This window comes from Cyprinus carpio, chromosome A6 (assembly GCF_018340385.1).
Source record: "Cyprinus carpio isolate SPL01 chromosome A6, ASM1834038v1, whole genome shotgun sequence".
Taxonomy (NCBI): domain Eukaryota; kingdom Metazoa; phylum Chordata; class Actinopteri; order Cypriniformes; family Cyprinidae; genus Cyprinus; species Cyprinus carpio.
In genome coordinates this window covers 8,010,519-8,020,831 of record NC_056577.1, presented here as the reverse complement: position 1 = coordinate 8,020,831, position 10,313 = coordinate 8,010,519, and the positions used below count along the sequence as shown (strand labels likewise).

At 34.8% G+C, this 10,313-nt stretch overlaps 1 long non-coding RNA gene and 1 pseudogene across 1 annotated transcript; one reads left to right on the top strand and one right to left on the bottom strand.

Annotated features, from left to right (window-relative positions):
- Positions 1–67: 67 nt before the first annotated feature.
- On the bottom strand, positions 68–4,728 carry LOC122145408 (annotated as a pseudogene).
- A 4,747-nt stretch (positions 4,729–9,475) lies between these two features.
- On the top strand, positions 9,476–10,287 carry LOC122145225. The gene is made up of 3 exons (XR_006160173.1): positions 9,476–9,507; positions 9,582–9,660; positions 10,274–10,287. It is a non-coding gene; the product is annotated as an uncharacterized LOC122145225 (long non-coding RNA).
- The last annotated feature ends 26 nt before the right edge of the window (positions 10,288–10,313 follow it).

Here is a 10,313-nt window from a genome sequence, read left to right as displayed (position 1 = left end):
ATTTGCTGCCCCACACAATTAAGAGCACATGACATCTGGTCATGCATAATTCACATTTCCCAGAGTTTATTTCTGGGACGTGAGCTATGAGTCCTTCAGTTCCTCTTGCTGACTGTGATCCAGGTGTCATCTTTGGGTGTGGTCACCAGCTCATACCTGGCCTCAACCACCTGCCCTTCCACTCTGTGCAGTCTCAACCTGCGCACCAGCGTGCTGAGCAGCACTGCGGCCACAGTGTATGCAAATCTAAAGAGAGGAAGAGAAGGATGGGGCAAGAAGATTTGTGAGCTATGGGACATCTGAATGTTTCTTAAAGGAACAGTTTATCCAATAATGAAAAATCTGGTCATCATTTACTCAGCCTCATGATGATTAAAACACATATAATTTATTTCTATGATAAAAAAAAATATAAATAGCAAAAATATATATATTCCTATGTTTACATATTGCATTGGTTCTCTACCATGAGCCAGAGTCCAACTAGGGGGAATCACAACCTCAAAATGATTGAGAAAAATTTAAAATTAAGGCAACCACGGAACGCGTTTAAATAAGAAAAAAACAACGATCAGAAATCAGGCTAATATTTTTTTATTTTAATTAATTTCCCTCAACTAACCGTGTTTTGGAATGACCCAGGGTTTCCATTAATCTAGAAGACCTGGGTATATGATTTAATTTTAAAAGTGGTTTTGTTAGACCTGTAAAGTTTAAATATAATAATAATAGATATATTTTAGTGAAATTTTCTATAACATACTGAATACATCTTTCTAGTTACCTCAAGATTGATTTAAAAAAAACGGAATTTATGAGTAAAAAAAACTATCTCGTAATAACAAATGAGTGAAAAAGTAATGTACATTACTTCGTCTGATTAAGAGTGTGATCCTTGACAAACATTCAGTTCCTTGAACTTCTAGAAATATGGAATTTTAATCATTTTAAATTGTAATTATTTCAAATTATTTAATTATTTTAAAGGGGTTCATCAAACTGAGAAAATCAAAAGTGTCCTCAAAATTAGACTCACAACCGCGCGCAGCTGCGCAAAACTGACGTCAAACGTAATTCCCCCCGTACGGCTTCCGTTTTACAACAGTTAGCGAAGGTAAGCTAGCTTTCAAGTGATTATTACGTTTTTTGGAATATGGATATGTTTTCTTAAACAAAAAGCATCGATTCACTACCGGAGGCATTTGTTCCCCCCCCGGCAGGCCGTGTGAGAACAACGTTTTTTATGGAGGGGGGCGCTTTTTATTTCACGTGGACCTTCTTTTTGGACTGAATCAATGCCAACACCCACTGACTGCAATGATAGAGCTTGAATGAATAAAAGACAATCTTATAAACTCGCCTCCGACTGAATTTCGTCTGAAAGAAGAAAGTGATATACATCTTATGGATGGCCTCAGGGTGAGTAAAAAACGCAGGCCTAATTTTCATTTTTTGGGTGAACTACCCGTTACCAATATAGCCCAACTCCTAGTTTGTTGCAAACATAAAGTTTGAAAACAAGCAGCTTTTTGGGTCATTATAGCAGTACCAGAATATTATCGCCTTTACATGGGACTATAAATAGTGGTCAACAGTCCCCTTACAATGAAAGGGAACGTTCATTCCAGCAAGTATATCTTTGCAGTTATTTTGGGGGCATACAAGAACAACTCTTTCTAACTTGAATGGGGAAAAATCTGAACATTAACCCTGTCAAATAAATGTGTTTTTCGTTCCTAACTTCTAGTTTTGGTTTAAGCTTTGTTCCAAAAGCAAGACTTAATTTTGCCATAATGGCACATTATCACTTTTCTCTCAGTCACTGTAATGTGAGTGGCACCACCTTAATAAGTATACACAGTCTTTAATATTTGGAAAATGAGTGTCTTGGGAATTAAACAGGTTGAGTATCCCTATCTCAATAGGGACTCGTAGAGACTAATTGTTATGTCGGCTGTTTGTCATATGTTTTTTTTTTTTTGCAGTCTGACTGACAGCGTTCCCATTCACTAAGTAAGCAGCCTGAGCATTCTGTTAAACATCTCCTTTGGTTTAACAGAAAAATAATTCCATACAGGCTTTGAGTGGCACGCGGGTAAAGAAATGATAAACTTTTATAATTTTCAGGTGATCTTTGTTATGTTATTTATTTTAGAGAAATTTTCTGTATTTTCTTCCTCCTTGTAACCTTAGTTTTCATGCAGGCCTGGCTTCCTGAAAACCCAAGCAGCGAGAAGCTCTTCATTTACTGACGCATCAGCAAATCATCAGGAATAACCTGTCAAAGAAGACCAACCAGGAGAATTCCAGCAAAACCATGAACCTTAACACAACCTTGTAATAAAATTAACACACAAACACAGCCTGTATGGAAGTGACCAAGTGAATCGCATCTTGAAGGACGACGCCCAGGGCATAGATAACCAATGTCTACAAACATACAACCAGAAAGTATTTTTTAACATTATACGTCACAGCACTCTCTATATTGACTAGACTAGATATAATGAATGAAACATGCAGAGATTTTTTAAGTTTGTGGTGTGGGCCTAGTAATGAAAAACGGCTGGTTCTACTTCTTTGGGAATGACGTGGTTGGTCCACCTTCCCCTCCACCTCCTGCAGTCTGCCAGCCAAAACCATGGGCGTCAGTTTGGCTGTGCGGACTGTTTCCTTCAGCAACCTGCTGGGCATTAGCTGAGGTACAATGTGATCAAAACATGATATTACTTCTAGACAAAGTGATGGCCATGTGGAAGAAAGTATCACTCAAAGTACAGGTAATTTTATGTGGAAAATCAACAGACTTGACACACATCATGCCCACCTGGTGTGAACGAAAAGAAAAACTGCAACTTAACATGTTAACCAGGGATAACTCTTGTAAACCCTTAAGCATGTACATACTGTAAACCAACCTCTCTTGACCAAAACAGCTCTTAAAAAAAAAAAAAAACAAAAAAAAAAGGAGTATGAAAAAAAAAAGTAGTATTAATTTTGTCAATGTGTACATTTTTTTTCACTTTTGGGTCATTTTTGATTTAGCAATCTGCTAATAAATAAATGTAACAATACCAGTGGCTAATACTTACAAAATAATATCACAAGCTATGACCTGGGGTCTCACCTAGTTGTGGAACTCTTCTCCCAGGTACAGTTCCTCGCCGAGCACTTCACAAGCTCATGATAGAGACGTTCCTGCACTGCTCTCTGAGACTGATAGGAAGTGAACTGCCCAGATGCACACGGGAAATAACACAGATGAGAGCAGGCATAAATTATATATAAGAATAACAAAAATACAGACATAAGGTAAAAAGAGAAAAGTTACACAGTGTTATTATCATTAACTAAAACTAAAACTATTAAAAACATTTTTGTTTGCTGAAAAAATGCTGAAATAAAATAAAATATTAGATGAAAAAAGTAAACTAAACAAAATGTAGAAAAGTTTAAGATTAAGAAAAAAAAAAAAAAAACTACATAGTAAAAAAAAGAATACAAAATTATAAAGCCACACCATAAAAATAAAAAATATTTAAACTAAAATTAAATTGAAAAATTTAAATATAAAAACAAAGCTAATGTTAATTAAAACTATAATACTATACAATACTAAAATATATTGAAGCTATCCCAAATCAACTAGAAAGAAGAAATTGAAACTCACAGTTAGCAGGATCCCCACAGCCAGAGTAAAAACCATACCATTTCCTCACCTGAGGAACAGCAAAAACATATGAAATAATTGTTTATTTATAACTGATGCATAAATAGGGTAAATATTAGTATCTCAATTTGAAAATAAAATCGTTCTGTGTTGAGCTGATGCTTACTGTCGCTCTGTCAGCTTGGCCTTAGTAAATAGTTAACAAAAGATGCCCTGACTGGATCCTTGCCCCACTCCTCTGCTTTGCCACAGACTTCAGCACCGACTCCATCCAGCCAGAGCTGAAAACAACAAACCACATGATCACTGACATTGAACAATCAAAATAAAGTCAGCACTTTCAAATGTTGCTCGCTTCGCCTTCTTACCACTCTCAAAATGGGCCTTTCTGCTGGAACTCTTCCTAGGGTCCATCCAGATAACCTTTACCGATCTCAGAACCAGATCTATATCATTTACATGTAAAATATCAATTTTATAAACAAGAATTTTCATAAGCAGACCTAATATAACTAGTGAGGATCTCAACCGCTTCATGGTTCTTACGGAATAAATGATCTCAGCATCATCCCGAAAGCGACTCCCCATGGCGGAGCTGAGGACACCCTTTCATAGCCAATCCAGCAATGACCCAAAGAGGTGTTGCTGTGATTTAGGATAAAATGCCCACTTATCAACCAGCTCCTCCACCAGCTAAAAAAAGCAGAGGTTTAAGAGAGAGATTGCATGTTTAAAAATAGGCACTGTTCATTACACTTATCAACCATTATTATACGACAAAAAAAAAAATCACCTATGGTTTAATATCAAAAAGAATTCAAGAACTTTCCTTTAAGGCAGACCATCACTGCATCAGTTAGATTTATGCAATGTAGAGAAAAAATTTGTTGTTGGCCAAAGTGAATCCTGAACTGTGATATGAACACTCCTACAACCTGAAAAAGAGGGAATTGTTCTCCAGGTTTATTGATAGCTCCCTCCTTAACTTTTTTTCTTATCACGAAATCGTCCTCCAAATTCCCCCGAACCCGACTGGTACCCAGCAACGACTTGAGCATTTTCTCAAAATCGTGAGGAGGGTACAAACATATGCATTAGAAAAGCTGCATAATAAAAGCATAAAAGGGGGTTGTATTTTTCCCATCAAGGTAAAAAAAAATTTGGTAAGGCAATAAAATGCTACTTTATACATCCATCAAAATGTTTAGGTCAGAAAGTTTTTTTTTTTTTTAATGATCAAAAGTGACGTATCTTTATGTATTGTTACAAAAGGTTTATTTTTCAACATTGAAATATTAAAATGTTTTAACACCAAAAACATTAGAATGATTTTAAAGATCATTTTAATGCTGAAAATTACTTTTAAAAATAAATCGGAACAGATGTTTTAAATTGAAATTTTTTCTTTTTAGTTTTAGTAGAAAATAAATGCAGCCTGGGAAAAAAACTTCTTTAAAGCATTAAAAATCACCCCACCCTTTTTAAAAGGTGTTATGTGAATAAAAGAAACAAAAAAATCACTTAATTTTTAAATTTTAAAATTTAATTTTTTTTAAAGGAAGTTTTTACTCACTGGTCCATTGGGGTTGATTTTTTGGGTCGAGTTGGTCCCAGCCCCCCAGATGACCCGGGTCTCCCACCAAACCAAAAAGATGCCAAGACCCAACTCACATAAAGACCCACCAGGAACTCATGCGGGTTTCCCTTTTGTTCACTAATTTGCAGATTCCCACTCGGGAAAAGTATGAAAGAAAACTTTTGGGGAGAAAAAAAGATAAAAAAAAAGAAAAAGAAAGAGGGAAGAAAGGGAGAGAGAGAGAGAGAGAGAGAGAGAGAGAGAGAGGAAAAAATGCAAATTTATTTCTTTTGGGGGGTTTAGCCAGGCACACCAGAGGCACTTCAAATGACGGAATTAAAAAAAAGAAAACCGGGGTTAAATAAATTTAAATATGCCCCCAGAAGCAAATTACAGCGGTTTAATTAACTTTCTTAACATATATCAGCTTTTACAAAAATGCTTTTCTCTAAAAAAAATAAGTAACTTAACTGTAAACCAAAAAATTTCTTCAAAGCGCGGGTGAGAATTTAAAACCGAAATGTGTAATATTCATTTTTTATAAAACATAACACAAAAAATAAAAAAACAAAAAAAAGATCAGAAAATTTTTAATTTTTTTCCCCGGGATACAAATCAAGGGGCACCGATAGGATAAGACAAATGTCACTGAAAATATAGCAAAACCGCATTTTTCTTTTCAGAAATGTTAATGACCGCATAAATTAATCAAACGTTCACGGAAGTAGCAACAATCCACGTCTACAGGGGTCATCAGAAACCCTGCGCTTCTGTACCGGTGCTAAACTACCTCCTGGGAACAAGGCTAACCAATAAACGAAAGGGTTGTTGTTTGGGGATACTTTTTTTAAGTTTTTTAGTACCCCCCTGGATATTTATTTTAACCAAACACCTTCCTATTGTAATTTTTTTATTATTTTTTTTTATTTTTACCCACATTGCCAAAACAGTTAATATAAATCTCTTTGCCCCCTCCTTTATTATTTTTTTTTGAAATACGTTATTTTTTTTTAAAAATCCATAAAAGCCTTTTTGAAAAAATTGTAAATGGGACTAAGCTGTAGTTTTAACTTTTTTTTTACAATTTTGTGAGTTTGTTAAAAATTAGGGGGGGGGCTAAGGGTTTGGGCTGTTATGAACTCTTTAAATTGAACGAGGAAAAAACGCATTTACAAAAAACCCCCAAAAAAATTTTAACGCTTAAGGTTTGCAGGTTTTGAGCAAGCTCAGGATCCCAGTTTCCCCGGGCTCCCCAGTTCGGGGCCGGGGGTTTATCATTCCCCCCCGGTCCTGAGGAACTTCCCAGAGAGCTTTTCCCCGGGACTGAGTCGTTTAGCCCCGGCCCTCACCCTGTTTGGTGGAGCAGATACCTTTGAGGTGGGAGCCTGACATCACTCCGGCTGAAGGGTGGGGTATCAGCTGTTTTATGGGGGGGGGCTGTTCATGCCGGGGCAGGTGAGCAAAAACAAGATTATCCCTTTATATATACATTTTGGGACAGGTGCAACTAAAATTGGATTCCAAGACTTTATTGTTAGTTTTTTACATTAAATCAAAAATTTTATGAAGAAAAGTAACTATAAATTTAATTTATTATTAATTTTTAATGTTTAATTTTTTTTTTTTTTTTTTTTTTTTTTTTTAAAAATTTTTTTTTTTTTAAAAATTTTTTTTAAAAACAGCAATATTGTGAAATATTATTACAAAAAAAAATCAAAGCTGCTAGATTTTTTTAGCAGCCATTTCATCAATTTTCAGTATATTCCCAGCCCTTTAAAAACTTTATTATGCGATTTGTCAGTAAAATTTTTTATTTTTTCAATGTTGAAAACCGTTTTTGCGCTTATTATTTTGGAAAAAGTGATACACTACCATTCAAAATTTTTTAAAATACATTTATTAAAAAAAAAAAAAAAAAAAATATTCTGTTTTATGTATTTTTTTCAAAAAAATCAGTCCTTTGAACATAAGGGATTTTTTTCAAAAACAGTAAAAAATCTTAAAATTTTTCCAAACATTTTATTTTTTTACTCTATGGGGTGAAAACATTTGACATCTATGCACTGTTTTAGGCTATTTTTTACATAAATACTACTTTCTTATTTTATAGAAACCATCTACTATTTTAATTATTGTTATGAGTTGTATCCATGATTTTTCTGGTGATTACTATAGGTTTCCCTCCAAATACCACCATAAAACTATGATTAATGCATTAAATATATGAAAAAATATTATTTGGGCTAAGCACTGTCACTGTATAATACCCTCTACTGCAACCTGCAAAACATTACATTGAAGGTATTTTTTTTTTTCCCTGTGTTTGTTCCGCTTACTTCCTGCAGAAAGTAATGAGGAGGATGGGCAGTTTGTATTGGTGTTGTCAGATGCCATGCCACGCATCAGTTTAGACTCACCACATGCTGGAGAATGACCTCAGTGGTCATATACTTGTCGACAGCACTGCCAGCTTTACATCTATCAGTTTACTGTTAGCCCTGTGGCACCCAGAATGAAGGTGGGTATGAACTGTGGAAGAGCCTTCTGAGTATGTTATTAATCATGGGGAGAAAGAGAGCATGACATTGTTGCAGATCACTGTTTTTTTAGTTTACCTATGGTGACTAATATTTGTCCTCCATTATACCCTTCAGGAAGAAAGTGGTTTTGTTATTTCATGAGAATATGATGTCATCCGCATATGAAGTGGCTGTTGGACCCTCGTGGATCCAATTTCAAAGGGATAGTTCTTAAGTGAGAGTGAGGGAGGCTCAACTGTTTTTTATGCTGGAAGTTTTTTGGTAACAAAGGGTGGAAGGGGTGGCCCAATATTTCCTATCTGTGTCCTGAAGGCTGAAGTTCCAGTGCAGGTATCTTGGATCAGCAGTTGAGAGGTTCTGGTGGTGGAGGTGAATGCGGTTCCTCCTCCTCCCCCCTGGCTTCCCTGGGAGCGGCCTGCTCCAGGTGGAGCTCAGGCTGCGCCAGTGGACAGTGCTCTACCAAAGGATGCTCTGATGGTGAAACAGAATCCTGAAATGCAATTTCTAAGAAAGCAAAACCAATAAGAGCTGTCTTTTGCACATTGTGGCTAATCTAGTAAACTCACTATAATCTAATTACATATTTTACGCAAAAGTCATCCTAAAATGCCCTTGTTCAAACAATACAAGATTTAAAAAATCTAAAAATATTAAATTTGGACTGTTCTCCAATGGCCAAAATGTTAAAGAAATTTGGATAAAAATATCAAGGACACAATAGCCAAAAAGTAAAAGTAATGTCTAAATACACTATCATTTAAAGGTATGAGGTTAAGATTTAAAATATGGTTTATAAAAAAATACAATAAGTCTTATGCTTATGCTCTGAGGTTGCATTCATTTAATCAAAAAAATATGCAGAAACAGTCATATTGTGAAATATTATTACAAATTTTAAATAACATCGGTTTTAATGTATTAAAATGTAATTTTATTATTCTTGTGAATAAGTAATTGGCTTACTTTCGGTCATTCCTTCTAGCGGCTCACATGGATTCTTCTTTGAAACTCATTCCTAATTATGCTTGATTTGGCAGTTCTGTGGAATTTCTTTTGTATTATTATTAATATTAGCATATTATTAATTGGTTTTTTTTTTTTTTTTTTTAATTCACCTTAGATACCACTTCAATATGGAATTCATTTCATTACCAGGGTCGATGATTATCACTGTCATGATGTGATGCAATTGATTTAATTCAATATTCTCTGTGTATTTATACCCAGAGCATACGTACACCTCATACTACTCGGAGGCAGACTACCCCTGCTGTTACTAAAGTGTTGAGAGAACCTGTGTATGTGGAGGTGCAGTTCTGGAGAGGACTGATCCAAACCTTATCCTGGTCCTAGACCACTGCTGGAGCACACTTCTAATCCTGAGCCCACCAGTCTGCCTCTCATGGACCTTCCGCTAAATGGGTAAACCTAAATTCTTTTCATAGGCAACTCCTACCTTCCCCAATTTATCCCAGAAATAAGTTAATGAGAATGGGCATTTTGTTCAATTCCCAAAATGACAGCCTCAAATTATGCAAATCACTGGTTTACTTGTTACTCTTCATAGCTGTAACCATATATATAGGATGACCCATTACCTGAGCCACAATGCTTGCTGTTGAGCACTCAGGACTGCAGTACCCATCTCATTACAAGCGTTTTGTCGTGAAGGCGCTTCTCTTTTGTAGATCAGTCCTCACTTGTACTCTCTGCAGGAAAGGGTAAGTGTACTGTCTTGCCCACCACATTTCTCCCTTCCTCTCACTTATATTTCCCTCTGCCACGTCTTTACTAGATTTTTATTCACTGCACTACGTCTGTTTGCCATCCCTCCATCACTGAGTCATGTGAGCCCAGCTGTGGCAGCAGGACAAGTGAGTACACCTATAGATTCAAGATATTGTGGTGAATTATAATAATAGTTATTAATATTGCTACTATTACTAATTCTATTTTGTTGTTGTTGTTGTTGTTCAACTAATATGCATTCATATTTATAAATATGAAGAAATGATAATATTATTATAAAAACACATTTTTCAACAATTACAATTTAATAATAATAATAATAATTTATTATTATTATTATAATAATACACTATTATTATTATTATTATTGTATTATTATGAAGTGTATTATTATGTCAATACATTGGTATAGTAATTTATTATTATTATTATAATAATAATAGTGTGTGTGTGTGTGTGTGTGTAATAATAATTGTCAATACATTGGTTGCAGTTTATTACATAATAATAATATTGTACAAATAATGAATAAATGTGATAATCATTATCAATTACAAAAATGTAACATTTAATAAATATGAATAATTATCAACATTATTAGCATTAAATTAAGATTGAAAACCATAATAATAATGTAATATTATAATAATAATAATAATAATTTGTGTGTGTGTGTGTGTGTGTGTGTGTACTTTTATTTAAAACTCCCCTCTTTTTTTTTCTTTCTTTGTCCTTTAGGAAGGTCCATTTCCTGCAAAGACTCGAAGGATTCTGAGGA